The sequence below is a fragment of the Phyllobates terribilis genome, unplaced genomic scaffold (genome assembly GCF_046119375.1).
Source record: "Phyllobates terribilis strain yellow unplaced genomic scaffold, ASM4611937v1 Scaffold_11__3_contigs__length_659146591, whole genome shotgun sequence".
NCBI lineage: Eukaryota > Metazoa > Chordata > Amphibia > Anura > Dendrobatidae > Phyllobates > Phyllobates terribilis.
In genome coordinates, this window is record NW_027362771.1 from 574807521 (window position 1) to 574821677 (window position 14157).

General features: G+C 44.9%; 5 non-coding genes across 5 annotated transcripts; all 5 read right to left on the reverse strand.

Annotated features, from left to right (window-relative positions):
* Window positions 1–1863: 1863 nt before the first annotated feature.
* On the reverse strand, window positions 1864–2003 carry LOC141168240 (U4 spliceosomal RNA). Its single transcript, XR_012251984.1, has one exon. It is a non-coding gene; the product is annotated as a U4 spliceosomal RNA (small nuclear RNA).
* A 1524-nt stretch (window positions 2004–3527) lies between these two features.
* Window positions 3528–3600, reverse strand: TRNAK-UUU (transfer RNA lysine (anticodon UUU)). Its single transcript has one exon. It is a non-coding gene; the product is annotated as a tRNA-Lys (tRNA).
* Window positions 3601–7177: 3577 nt separating this feature from the next.
* On the reverse strand, window positions 7178–7317 carry LOC141168144 (U4 spliceosomal RNA). The gene has a single exon (XR_012251894.1). It is a non-coding gene; the product is annotated as a U4 spliceosomal RNA (small nuclear RNA).
* Window positions 7318–11245: 3928 nt separating this feature from the next.
* LOC141167919 (U4 spliceosomal RNA) lies at window positions 11246–11385 on the reverse strand. The gene has a single exon (XR_012251700.1). It is a non-coding gene; the product is annotated as a U4 spliceosomal RNA (small nuclear RNA).
* Window positions 11386–13156: 1771 nt separating this feature from the next.
* Window positions 13157–13296, reverse strand: LOC141168289 (U4 spliceosomal RNA). The gene has a single exon (XR_012252031.1). It is a non-coding gene; the product is annotated as a U4 spliceosomal RNA (small nuclear RNA).
* Between the last annotated feature and the right edge of the window lie 861 nt (window positions 13297–14157).

Consider the following 14157-nt stretch of genomic DNA (forward strand, 5'->3'; position numbering starts at 1 on the left):
CCAATGGCGGCAGGCCACACCACTGCTATGGGGCCCCTCACCGCAGCAGATACCGCACTGAGCCCCGCCTCTGCCTGTTAGCACCAGCGGTGCCCAGCCGCCCACACAGAATGATGGGGGTGGAAGTGTCTACTGACGCTCCTTCCTCTATCTTCATTGCTCTCGCTGATGGCCGGAGGGGGGCCCAGTGTGAGCAATGATGATGGAGGAGGGAGCATCAGCATCATTCTTCCTCGGCGTCTGACGTGTCAGAGCAGCGGGCGCCCTGTAATGACGTCATCGCGCCCACTGCTCTGACACATCAGACGAGGTGTCCAGCGCTTCACACCACACGCTGAGGAGACTGGAGCATTGGGCGCAAAAAGGACAGATGAGTACTGTATTTTTTTTTAATCAGTGACTGGTGGCCATAATACAGTATGGGGGTGCATTATATTGTATGGAGGATCATGGAGGTGCATAATACTGTATGAAGGATCAAGGGGGTGCATTATATTGTATGGAAGACCATGGGGGCACATTAAACTGTATGGAGGATCATGAGGGTGTATACAACTGTATGGAGGATCATGGGGTTGCATTATATTGTATGGTGTACTATGGGGGTACATTATGCTGTATCGAGGACCATGGGGATACATTATGCTGTATGGAGGACCATGGGGGTGCATTATACTGTATGGAGGAACAGGGGGGTGCATACTACTGTATGGAGGACCATTAAGGGTGCATACTACTGTATGGAAGATCATGGGGGTGCATTATATTGTATGGAGGGTGATGGGGGTGCATACTACTGAAAGGAGGATCACGGAAGTGCATTATATTGTATGGAGGATTATGGGGGTGCATTATACTGTATGGAGGATCATGGGGGTGCATACTACTGTATGGAGGACCATGGTAATGCATACTACTGTATGGGGGACCATGGGGGTGCATTATACTGTATGGAGGACCATGTGGGGTGTATTATATTGTGGGAAGGACCATGCAGGTGCATTATACTGTCTGGAGGGTCATGGTGGGCGCATTATATTGTGTGGAGGACCATGGGGTGCATTATACTGTATGGAGGATCATGGGGGTGCATTATACTGTATGGAGGACCATGGGGTGCATTATTCTGTATGGAGGACCATGGGAGCACATTATTCTGTATGGAGGACCATGGGGGTTCATACTACTGTATGGAGTACCATAGGGGGTGCATTATATTGTATGGAGGACCATGGGGAGTGCACTATATTTTATGGAGGACCATGGAGAGTGCATTATACTATATGGATAGTTATGGGGGACGCATTATACTATATGGAAGGCTATGTGGGGCCATTATAATATGTGGGGGTCTATTATACTGTATGCAAGCAATTATACTGTTTGGAGGGCTAGTGCGGGCTATTATACTGTATGTAGGCCCATTATAGTGCATGGAGGGCTGTGTGGGGGTCACAGTTTGGGGGATCACCATACTTTGCCTGTGGAGTTGAAGTGGGGTACAGTAGGGTCATTATAATGTGTGTAGAGGAATTCATCATGGGGGTATCATACTGTGTTTGGGGGGCACATTTGTTTAGATATTTTACGGGGGCAATGAAAGAGGAATCTATGACTTCAGCAGGAGGAAAATCGCTATGTAAAGGCTGGAAGGTTGTGAGATCTGCTCTTCTGTGATCTGACTATTATTATGTTTTTCTTGGGGGCCCCATGATTTCTATGTACGCCCCTGGCCTGAGAGAAATAAAACTTTACATATAATTCTCAGCCCCACATATAACACAGAGCTCCAATACAACTGTATATAGAATCACTCTAGCTAAACAGGAATAATAGTTTTTCTACTATTAACCACCTACTCAGTCTCCTGGGAGACTGTCAAAAATTGCCATGCTGACTGTATTACCAGTCCTCATGGCGGGGTATTGGGAAAAGTTTTCAACTAGCAATAATCACGCCTCGGATAAACCTCATGGGCTATGATACTGCCACTGCGCAAAGCTGGAGGTCATCTGTGAGGAGCTGCGGCCTCCGGATCTGGGGCTCTGTCTACACTGAGGAGAGACAAAGTCATTAGGGGGCTGTGGGAGCAAAGGATTCTGGGAGCAAAGGATTCTGGGAGCATAGGATTCTGGGAGCATAGGATTCTGGGAGCATAGGATTCTGGGAGCATACGATATGCTAATAAACCCCTCCCCTAAGTCTGTCATGGAAGAAACAAGAGACGTTTCAACATTTTTGATTAAAAGCTTCCGTCTGAACAGGGACTTGAACAGGGATTAAAAGTCTGATGCTACCGACTGAGCTATCCGGGCTTCTGTACAGACTCTCTGAGGTCAGGACTTTCTGCTGGGTCTCTCCGCCGTCTGACGGCTCCTCATTTCCGGTTACACAGTTTCTCCATCTTCTACTACACGAACTCAGCACCGGATCTGATTTCCTGGAGAGGAACCTTTACTTATGTATTAGGGGATTATGTTACTAGTGACCCCCGCTGAAAATGCCAGGAGAGCAGCTGACATACCGCCATACTATAACCACATGATAACACCAAGTAGTGACTGAATACCGCCATACTATAACCACATAATAACAACAAGTAGTGACTGAATGCCTCAAAACCATGGTCGTATAACGGCACCAAATAGTGACTGGATACCGCCATACAGTGACAACAAAATAGCATTAAACATTGACTGATTAGTGAATGAATGCCGCCATACCATATAATAACACCAGATAGTGACTGAATACTGCCATACCATCACCACATAACACTAGATAGTGACTGAATACCGCCAAACTATTACCTCATAATAGCACCAGATAGAAACTGAATACTGTCATGCCATCACCATATAATAGTCCCAGATAGTGACTGAATACCGCCATACCATTGCCCTATAAAAACACCAGATAGTGACTGAATACCGCCATACCATCACCACATAAGAATACCAGATAGTGACTGAATACCGCAATACCCACAATACCTTCAATAATAGTATGTAACGACATGACACATGACGCAGCCTAGTTCTCTACATGATTCAGTCTCCGGGGAGATTCTCGGGGTTTTTCTGAGCAGTCAGTTATGTGTTGTCGATGCGTCCATAAACCATGCTGAGAGTCGGCGACTTCGGAAGAAGTTTTCCAAAAAAAAAGAATAGGAAAATCAGGACAAACCTGAAGAAGTGCGGCCCTGGTTCTGGAAAAAACGATTAGACTAATGTGAGTTCTGGACAATTAACAGGCACAATGCCTGGGGTCGGCCTCTCCGGTCATTTATATTTACCCAAAATCCGTATAAAGCCAGGTCCATCAGGGACGGTGTAATCTGTGGATGTCACAATATAGGAAACTGTGCAGGTGACCTTGCGTGCTACATCAGATGAGACCTCCATACTGAGCCGCCTCCCTCAATATTGTGTCTATAATGCTGTATATTATAATATATCACTGATTAGACCGTCCCTCATGCAGTCGTTTCAATAATTTTTATTATTCAATTTTATTAAAAATACTTCTGCTTGAACAGGGACTTGAACCCTGGACCCTCAGATTAAAAGTCTGATGCTCTACCGACTGAGCTATCCAGGCTCTGTTGAAAATATTGGAGTGCTAACATTTCAGTCTGGAACCAATCGTCATCTGACACCTTTGACTGTGCAAATAGTTCTTGCACCTGGGAAGTATGAAGGGATCTACCACTGATACCATATATAAAGACATTATATTACATGCACACTCACTGAAGCCCACAGGATGAACGCCTCTTTGGACCTGCCAGGGTCACTCACAGAGGTGATCTTCCCTCTGTAAGTGACCTAAGACTGCACACTGTAACCACTAACCCTGAGTGGCGGAAACCATTGAATGTTCACGGGGTCACCTAGGCAGTCAAACAGTATCCTGTCGGAGGCCACGCGGCCAAGCGTCATCTCTGCATAGTCCCCCGTCACTTCCTCTCGTTCTATACACATAACATAAGTGCAGCAACAGTCTATAATAATTACATTCACAAAGTGAGAAACATCCAACATAATGGAGCGCCAACAATGCAGCAACATGAAGAAATGCATGAGGTTCAGACCTCACTTAGAGGGCCTAAGAACAAATGCAACAACGGTCTTTTATAAGAGGGGGTGTAGACTGTTTTACTTTAAAACCTTTTACAATGTAACCACTGCAGCCAATCACTGACCACAGCAGTGACCAACACGAGCATAGACTGGACTACATCGATCACCCATCTGTGCGGCCAGAATAGGATGTACAGAGACTGGCTGTATGGAGGTGACTATTAAGCAATTGCAGGTCCAAGTGTTATGATCTGCAACAAGTACTAAGGAAAGATAGGGGAAAGCTGTCCCTACAGTAAGACTAAGCTGAATCCCTACAATGTAGCAGGCTGACTGTTCCTAGCGAACAGACCCGCCTTAGTCCTCGGCTAGTCTGAACGAAGACCTATAGCATAAGGGGAGGGGCCCCTAAAAGAACTAAGGACTGGGACAAAAAATGGGACACCTCCTAAACAGAGAAGTTGTTGCAGAACACAAAAAGACTAACTGACAAAAAGGTACTAGAGGTCCCAGAAGGACCAAACGAACTGACAGAGAAAGGCACCGAAGCACCAGGCTAGAGAAACAGTCAAACACTGAAGTCCAGCACAGCCAAAAGGGCAGAGCTGGAATATCAAGGCAGATTGTCACATGACCGCAAAACACAAGATGGAAAAAACAAACAGGAGGGTTCTAACACCAAGTCCCTTAATGGGACAGGAAAAAATAAAATCTGACCCCTTTTTACCAAAATGTCAAAAATTTACACTTTTGGTATCGCCAGGTTGGTAAATATCTGAACTAATAAAATATTACTTATCCCATATGCTACACACTGAAACAGAGGAAAAAAATATCAATGTCAGAATCGCATTTTATTGTTTTTTGGTCGCGTCACCTCCCAAAATAAGGTAGAATTAAAACAGATTTGAAAGTCGTAAGGACCCCAAAATGGTACCAATAAAAATTACAGCTCGCCCACCCTCCCCCTCACTTTCCCACCTCCCTGTCATAAAGAAAAATTAAAATCCACACAGACATCTCCGGAGAGGGAAATATCACCCGCACATTGAACATATGGAACTCATTATAACTGGGGAAAAGGAAAAATAATTAAAACAGGAGAAGTGAGAGAGAGAAAGCCGACACTTCCATCTCCATTGGTCACTACTAACACCGACAGCCTGCAGACAAGTCAGGTCTCCCTGCTCCACACAATAGGAAACCACATCTATTATACCCACATGATTCAGTCTGACAAATGCAACTGCTAGTTTATAGGAATTGTTCGGAATTACAAAAAACAGCGCCACCCCTGTGCACAGGTTGTATGTGGTATTGTAGCTAGACCCCATTCTCTTCAATAGAGCTAAGCAGTAATACCAGACATAATCAGGTTTTTGCACCATCCAGAAATTCCTGGAGAGACCTTGGCTCGGCCTCTCCCGTCATTTATATTTACCCGAAATCTGTATAAAGCCAGGTCCATCAGGGACAGAGTAATCTGGGACCCTATGGATTTCACAATATAGGAAACTGACTGTGCAGGAGACCTTGTGGCGCCATCAGAGGAGATCACCGCTCGTCCTCCATACTGAGCCACCTCCCATAATATTGTGTCATAATCAACCAGCTCCTGGTAGACATATATGTATCATACAGTCATTTCAATATTTTTTCATCATTACATTTTATTAAAAAAACACTTGAACCCTGGACCCTGAGATTAAAAGTCTGATGCTCCACTGACTGAGCTATCTGGCCTCTGCACCACACAAGGGAGTGGTTAGAATTTAGTCTGAAATCAACCACTGTTCAACACCTTGTATTATATAAATACATTATTTCTTGCACCTGGGAAGTATGAAGGGATCTATACTGATACCATATATTACATGCACGCTCACTGAAGCCCACAGGATGAATGCCTCCTTGGACCTGCCAGGGTCAGTCACAGAGGTTATCTTCCCTCTGTAAGTGACCTAAGGCTGCACACCATAACTACTGATGTGCACAGCTCCCGCCTGCTTTGTGTGCCCCCTACGACTGACCCTGAACGGGGGGAAACATCCGATGTTCACAGGGTCACCTATGCAGTCACACCGTAATCCCGTCTGGAGCAACAAGGCTGAGCCCCATCTCTGCACAGTTCCCCGTCACTTCTGCTCGGACCATACACATAACATGAGAGCAACAAGAGCCTGTACTATGTGCAACAAGAGCCTGTATTATGTGCAAAAAGAGCCTGTACTATGTGCAAAAAGAGCCTGTACTATATGCAAAAAGAGCCTGTACTATGTGCAAAAAGAGCCTGTACTATATGCAAAAAGGCCAACATAATGGAACGCCAAAACAGAAATAAACACTTGAAATAGATCACTCTGTGTGTAATGACTCTATATAATATAGGAGTTTCACTTTTTGTATTGAAGAACTGAAATAAATTAACTTTTTGATGATATTCTAATTTAGTGAGAAGCACTATATAGTATTTGATCTTTATACACACACGCACACATATACATATATTTATATATAGATAATATCTCCCCCTTTTCCAAAAACAGATAAAAAATTAACACATTTGGTATGAGAAGAAAGTGTAAATGGCAAATTTTCTGGGATTTTTTTGGTCACCTCCCAAAATACGATGGAATAATAAGAGATAAGAAAGTCATATAGACCCCAAAATAGTACTGATGAAAGCTAGACCTCGCCCCGAAAAAACAAGTCCTCGTACGTCTCCATCAACCGGAAAATGATAAGTTCTGGCTCAGAATACAGAGACAGAGACAAGATTTTTTGTAACTAGTAAAAAATAAATCCCCGTATATAAATGTGATATCGCTATCACCGCACTGAGCAGAGGAACAAAGATATTAGGTTGTTTTTACTGCAATCTAAATGCCGTGAAAATAAAACCCAAAGAAGATTGTCAGGATCACATTTATTTCCAATTTTTAAGCTCACAATACGGTAAAATAAAGACAAGTAATAATTCTTTCTGCAGAGAACAAATTCTCATTGGTATAGAAACATACCTGCAATGTTATCATTTCTAGAGAACTGTTACCTAACTATCAGCACACTTAGATCTACCATAACCACCTACTCAGTCTCCTGGGAGACTGTCAAAAATTGCCATGCTGACTGTATTACGAGCCCTCATGGCGGGGTATTGGGAAAAGTTTTCAACTAGCAATAATCACACCTCGGATAAACCTCATGGGCTATGATACTGCCACTGCGCAAAGCTGGAGGCCATCTGTGAGGAGCTGCGGCCTCCGGATCTGGGGCTCTGTCTACACTGAGGAGAGACAAAGTCATTAGGGGGCTGTGGGAGCAAAGGATTCTGGGAGTGGATATGCTAATAAACCCCTCCCCTAAGTCTGTAATGGAAGAAAGAAAAGCCCCCCAGGCTGGGGGAGGGGAGAGGGTTTATCCTCCATCTGACCATAGTGTCACCACCTCCTGCTATACAGACTGTCTGCTCCTGCATCCTGGGGGAACCTTCACTTATGTGTTACAGGATTGCATTACCAGGAACTTCCTGATGATGGCGCAAGAAGAGCAGCTGAGAAGCAATACGGTCATGCCGTGACCATATAATAACAAATAGTGATTAAATACCGCCATATATTAACCCTCCCTATCGATCCTACCTTCAAATTATCTGCTAACCTTAAAGGTTCACATACTTTTGTCACTCACATACATGTGAGATTGGATTATTTTCTTTAAAAAAAAGTGTAAAAGTTTAATGTTTTGGACTCATTTGATTTGGTTCTTCATCCACTTGTGAAAAGCTGATGTTGTTTTAGGTCAAATTTATGCAGAAATTAGGAAAATTCTGATGTGGGGAAAGATACTAAGAGGGTCTCATAATGAACTGGGGGTGGGAGAGGACGCTATCAATGACATGTTATGAAATAGGGGTGGAAGAGAACACTAAACAGGGACTTTGATGAATTGGGGGTCGGGGAGGCTGTTACCAGAAGCTTATAATGAAAAAAAACTAAAAAATAGTGACTGTACCATAAACACCCAATAATACCAAATAGTGACTGAATAATACCACAATACTATGAACACACAAAAGCAAATAGTGACTGTAACACCGCCATAACATGACCATATAATAGCACCCCAAAACCATAACATGACTCTATTTGAAGTAATCTCCAGAGAACAGCTGACAAGATATTAATTCTGTAATTGATTCTCCATATTTCTTTGCTTAATCTTTTGGCCTTAGGCACTGGCGTACCGCCAATGGCGGCAGGCCACACCACTGCTATGGGGCCCCTTGAGCCGTGGGGCCACAACGGCCCATCACTGCAGCAGGCCCTCACCGCACTGTGCCCCGTCTCTGCCCGTTAGCACCAGTACTGCCCGCCCACACGAAATAATGGGGGTGGAAGCGTCTACTGACTTGCTGATGGCCGGAGGGGGGACCTAGTGCGAGCAATGATGATGGTGGAGGGAGCGTCAGCAGACATTCCCACCCCCATCATTCTTGCTCGGTGTCTGACGTGTCGGGCGCGATGACGTCATTACAGGGTGCCCGCTGCTTCGAGATGTCCGGCGCTTCACACCGCACGCTGAGGAGACCAGAGCATCAGGTGGAACCAGGAGATGTGAGTACTGTATTTTTTTTTAAAATCAGTAACCCGTGGCCATAATACAGTATGAGGAGTGCATTATGCTGTATGTAGGACCATGGGGGTGCATTATACTGTATGGAGGATCATGGGGGTGCATTATACTGTATGGAGTAAGATGATGGCGCATACTACTGTATGTAGGATCATGGGGGTGCATTATATCATATGGCGTACCATGGGGGTACATTATGCTGTATGGAGGACCATGGGGGCACATTATACTGTATGGAGGATCATGGGGTGCATTCTACTGTATGGAGGACGATTGGGGTGCATACTGCTGTATGGAGGATAATGGGGGTGCATTATATTGTATGGAGGATCATGGCCGTGCATACTACTGTATGGAGAATCAAGGGGGTACATACTACTGTATGGAGGATCATGAGGGTGCATTTTACTGTATGGAGGATCATGGTTGTGCATTCTACTGTATGGAGGACCATGGGAGTTCATACTACTGTATGGAGAACCATGGGGGTGCATACTACTGTATGGAGGATCATGGGAGTGCATACTACTGTATGGAGGATCATGGGGGTGCATACTACTGTATGGAGGATCATGGGGGGTATATACTACTGTATGGAGAACCATGGGCGTGCATACTACTGTATGGAGGATCATGGGGGTGCATACTACTGTATGGAGAACCATGGGGGTGCATACTACTGCATGGAGGACCATGTGGGGCGCATTATATTGTGGGAAGGACCATGGGGGTGCATTATACTGTTTGGAGGATCATGGTGGGTGCATTATATTGTGTGGAGGACCATGCTGGTGCATTATACTGTATGGAGGACCATATGGGTGCATCAGGCCTGGCGTCAGCACCTGGCGCACTCGGGCAAGTGCGGGGGCCACTCGCCATCAGGCACCCCGGCTCGCTATGAGGCCTGTGGGCGGGGGAGTCTGATGCCAGCGCCTGCAACTGCCCTCCCCCCATCCGCTTGCTCAGGGCCCCGGCACAATACTTACTTCTCCCCATTCCTCCGCAGATCCTGTATCTTCCGCTTCTCCTGACTGTGATGTCTCAGGTCAGATGGCGAGATGACGTCTTTCCAGAGCGCCCTCTCCTGAGCAGTCACAGCGCAGAGAGCGGGAAGAATGCAACGCTGAGGAGTCCGGAGTAGAGTAGCTGCAGCTGCAGCAGGAGAGATGAGGTGAGGTGAGTATTCTATGTTTTTCATTTAATAGGGGCATGGAGCATTGTAGGAGGGCCCAGCCTGCATGGAGCATTAGATGAGGCCCAGCCTGCATGGAGCATTATATGGGGCCCATACAGCATGGAGCTTTATATGGGGTCCATTCTGCATGGCACATTATATGGGGCCCAGTATTCTGCATGGAGCATCATATGGGGCCATTTTTCTGCATGGAGCATTATATGGGGCTCATAATACTCTATGGAGGACTATATGGGGCTCATAATACTGTATGGAGGACTATATGGGGCTCATAATACTGTATGGAGGACTATATTGTCCGGTCTGCACTGTGCACTGCAAGGATTCGCCGGTTTCTGAGATATTGTAGAATTTACAATAGATATCAGTCATGTAATGTAAGAAATGAGTGACATCTTTGCATTGTATTATATCTACATTCCTCTACCTCATCTGTGCATCATGAATCGTGGTATGTGTTAAAGGGGCCCACTGAGACGCTTTCGAGCAGGGCCCACGAAAACCTGGAGCCGGCCCTGGGGATCATTATATTGTATGGAGGACCATGGGGGTAAATTATTCTGTATGGCTGTATGGAGGACTATGGGGGTACATTAATTTGTATGTAGGACCATGGGTGTGCATTATATTGTATGGAGGACCATGGGGAGTGCACTATATTTTATGGAGGATCATGGGGAATGCATTATACTATATGGAAAGTTAGGGGGGACGCATTATACTATATGGAAGGCTATGTGGGGGTCCATTATACTGTATGCAAGCAATTATACAGTGTGAAGGTTTGTGTGGGGGCCATCTTACTGTTTGGAGGGCTAGTGCGGGCCATTATACTGTGGGGAGAGGTGGGGGTCACACTTGGGGGATCATACTGTGTTAGGGTCACCATATGTTGCCTTGGGAGTTGAAGTGGGGTACAGTAGGGTCATTTTACTGCGCATGTGGAGGCTAATGTGGAGGAATTCACCATGGGGGTATCATATTGTGTTTGGGGGGCACTTTTGTTGGCATCATACTTTATGGGGACAATGAAAGAGGAATCTGGGACTTCACCAGGAGGGAAATTACTAAGTAAAGGCTGAAAGGTTGTGAGATCTGCTCTTCTGCACCCACGACAATTATTACTTTTTTTTTGGTGGTGGGGGTGGCAATTATAACTTCTTCTGTGGGGCCCCATGATTTCTATGTACGCCCTTAGCCTTATGGAAGAACAACTTTACATATAATTCTCAGCCAGACAAATACAACAAACAGCTCCAATACAACTGTATATAGAATTACTCCAGTTAAACAGCAATAACTCTTCTTCTACTATTAACCACCTACTCAGTCTCCTGGGAGACTGTCAAAAATTGCCATGCTGACTGTATTACGAGCCCTCATGGCGGGGTATTGGGAAAAGTTTTCAACTAGCAATAATCACGCCTCGGATAAACCTCATGGGCTATGATACTGCCACTGCGCAAAGCTGGAGGCCATCTGTGAGGAGCTGCGGCCTCCGGATCTGGGGCTCTGTCTACACTGAGGAGAGACAAAGTCATTAGGGGGCTGTGGGAGCAAAGGATTCTGGGAGTGGATATGCTAATAACGCCCCTCCCCTAAGACTGTAATGGAAGAAACAAAAGATGTTTTAACTTTTTTATTAAAAGCTTCCACCCAAACCAGAACTTCAACTTCAACTTCAACTTCAACTTCAACTTCAACCCTGAACTTTGAACCCTCAGATTAACAGTCTGATGCTCTACCGACTGAGCTATCCGGGCTTCTGTACAGACGCTCTGAGGTCAGGACTTTCTGCTGGGTCGCTCCGCTGCTCCTCATTCCAGTTATACAGTTTCTCCACCTTCTGCTACTCGTACTCAGCCCCGGATCCGATTTCCTGGAGAGGAACCTTTACTTATGTATTAGGGGATTATGTTACTAGTGACCCCCGCTGAAAATGCCAGGAGAGCAGCTGACATACCGCCATACTATAACCACATGATAACACCAAGTAGTGACTGAATACCGCCATACCATCACCAGATAACACGAGATAGGGACTGAATACCGCCATATCATCACCACATAATAACACGAGATAGGGACTGAATACCGCCATACCATCACCACATAATAACACCAAATAGTGACTGAATACCGCCATACTATGACCACATAATAACACCAAGTAGTGACTGAATACCGCCATACCATCACCACATAACACGAGATAGGGACTGAATACCGCCATATCATCACCACATAATAACACCAAATAGTGACTGAATACCGCCATACTATGACCACATAATAACACCAAGTAGTGACTGAATACCGCCATACCATCACCACATAACACGAGATAGGGACTGAATACCGCCATACCATCAGCACATAGTAACACCAGACAGTGACTGAATACCGCCATACCATCACCATACTACTATGTGCAAAAATAATAATAATGGATCGCCAAAACAGAAATAAACACGTGAAATAGATCACTCTGTGTGTAATGACTCTATATAATATAGGAGTTTCACTTTTTGTATTGAAGAACTGAAATAAATTAACTTTTTGATGATATTCTAATTTAGTGAGAAGCACTTGTATATTTTACATATATATATTGTATTTGATCTTTATACACACACACACACATATACATATATTTATATATAGATAATATCTCCCCCTTTTCCAAAAACAGATAAAAAATTAACACATTTGGTATGAGAAGAAAGTGTAAATGGCAAATTTTCTGGGATTTTTTGGGTCACCTCCCAAAATACGATGGAATAATAAGAGATAAGAAAGTCATATAGACCCCAAAATAGTACTGATGAAAGCTAGACCTCGCCCCGAAAAAACAAGTCCTCGTACGTCTCCATCAACCGGAAAATGATAAGTTCTGGCTCAGAATACAGAGACAGAGACAAGATTTTTTGTAACTAGTAAAAAATAAATCCCCGTATATAAATGTGATATCGCTATCACCGCACTGAGCAGAGGAACAACGATATTAGGTTGTTTTTACTGCAATCTAAATGCCGTGAAAATAAAACCCAAAGAAGATTGTCAGGATCACATTTATTTCCAACTTTTAAGCTCACAATACAGTAAAATAAAGACAAGTAATAATTCTTCCTGCAGAGAACAAATTCTCATTGGTATAGAAACATACCTGTAATGTTATCATTTCTAGAGAACTGTTACCTAACTATCAGCACACTTAGATCTACCATAACCACCTACTCAGTCTCCTGGGAGACTGTCAAAATTTGCCATGCTGACTGTATTACAAGCCCTCATGGCGGGGTATTGGGAAAAGTTTTCAACTAGCAATAATCACGCCTCAGATAAACCTCATGGGCTATGATACTGCCACTGCGCAAAGCTGGAGGCCATCTGTGAGGAGCTGCGGCCTCCGGATCTGGGGCTCTGTCTACACTGAGGAGAGACAAAGTCATTAGGGGGCTGTGGGAGCAAAGGATTCTGGGAGTGGATATGCTAATAAACCCCTCCCCTAAATCTGTAATGGAAGTGTACTGAGCTGGCCGGCTCTGGCTGTTCTGTGATAATTGATATAGAGCCTGTTACGGAAGTGATTACACAGGATGATGTTGCCACCTTGTGGCCAGAGGTTGCACCTGCGCAGGGTGTGATGAAAGAGAAAAAGACTGAGCCTCTTGTGTCCCGCCCTAGAGAGTCACGTGACCAAAGTGGGAAGCAGGAAAAAGCGCGCGAAGAGTCTGCTGTGGTCTGTAAAAAGAGCCAGGACGGTGTGCAGGGCCTCGTGTGTGGCGCAGGAGAGACTCTCAACGTGATTTCTTCTATCTAACACCATATCCTCGGAGCCTTCCCCAGCTCCTGCACTGCTGAAGGATTCAGCTGTTACACTCCCTGCTACTGGAGTGTGGACTACATAAGGGGACCCACCAGAGCTTCTATCCGGATCAGAGAGACTGTAAGCGGGACCTCTGGCGAGAGGCCGAAGTATCCCTTCCTTTCTTTCCGCGAATTCTGCTGTTCTTGTTTTTTTTTCCGGCTGGGACGCCCTCCTGCAAAGACAGACAGGCCTGCGACGGGGGACACATCCTTCTGGAGTAAAGGACTGGTAACGTGTGAGTAGGGACAGTGAGGGTCAGCTTATCAGTACACGTTATTACTGTGCATATTTACTGTTGTCATTTATTGGTTTTTTTCTTTGCTGTGTTAAAAATGTATACGAGTAAAGATACGGTTATCAAGATAGAGTCT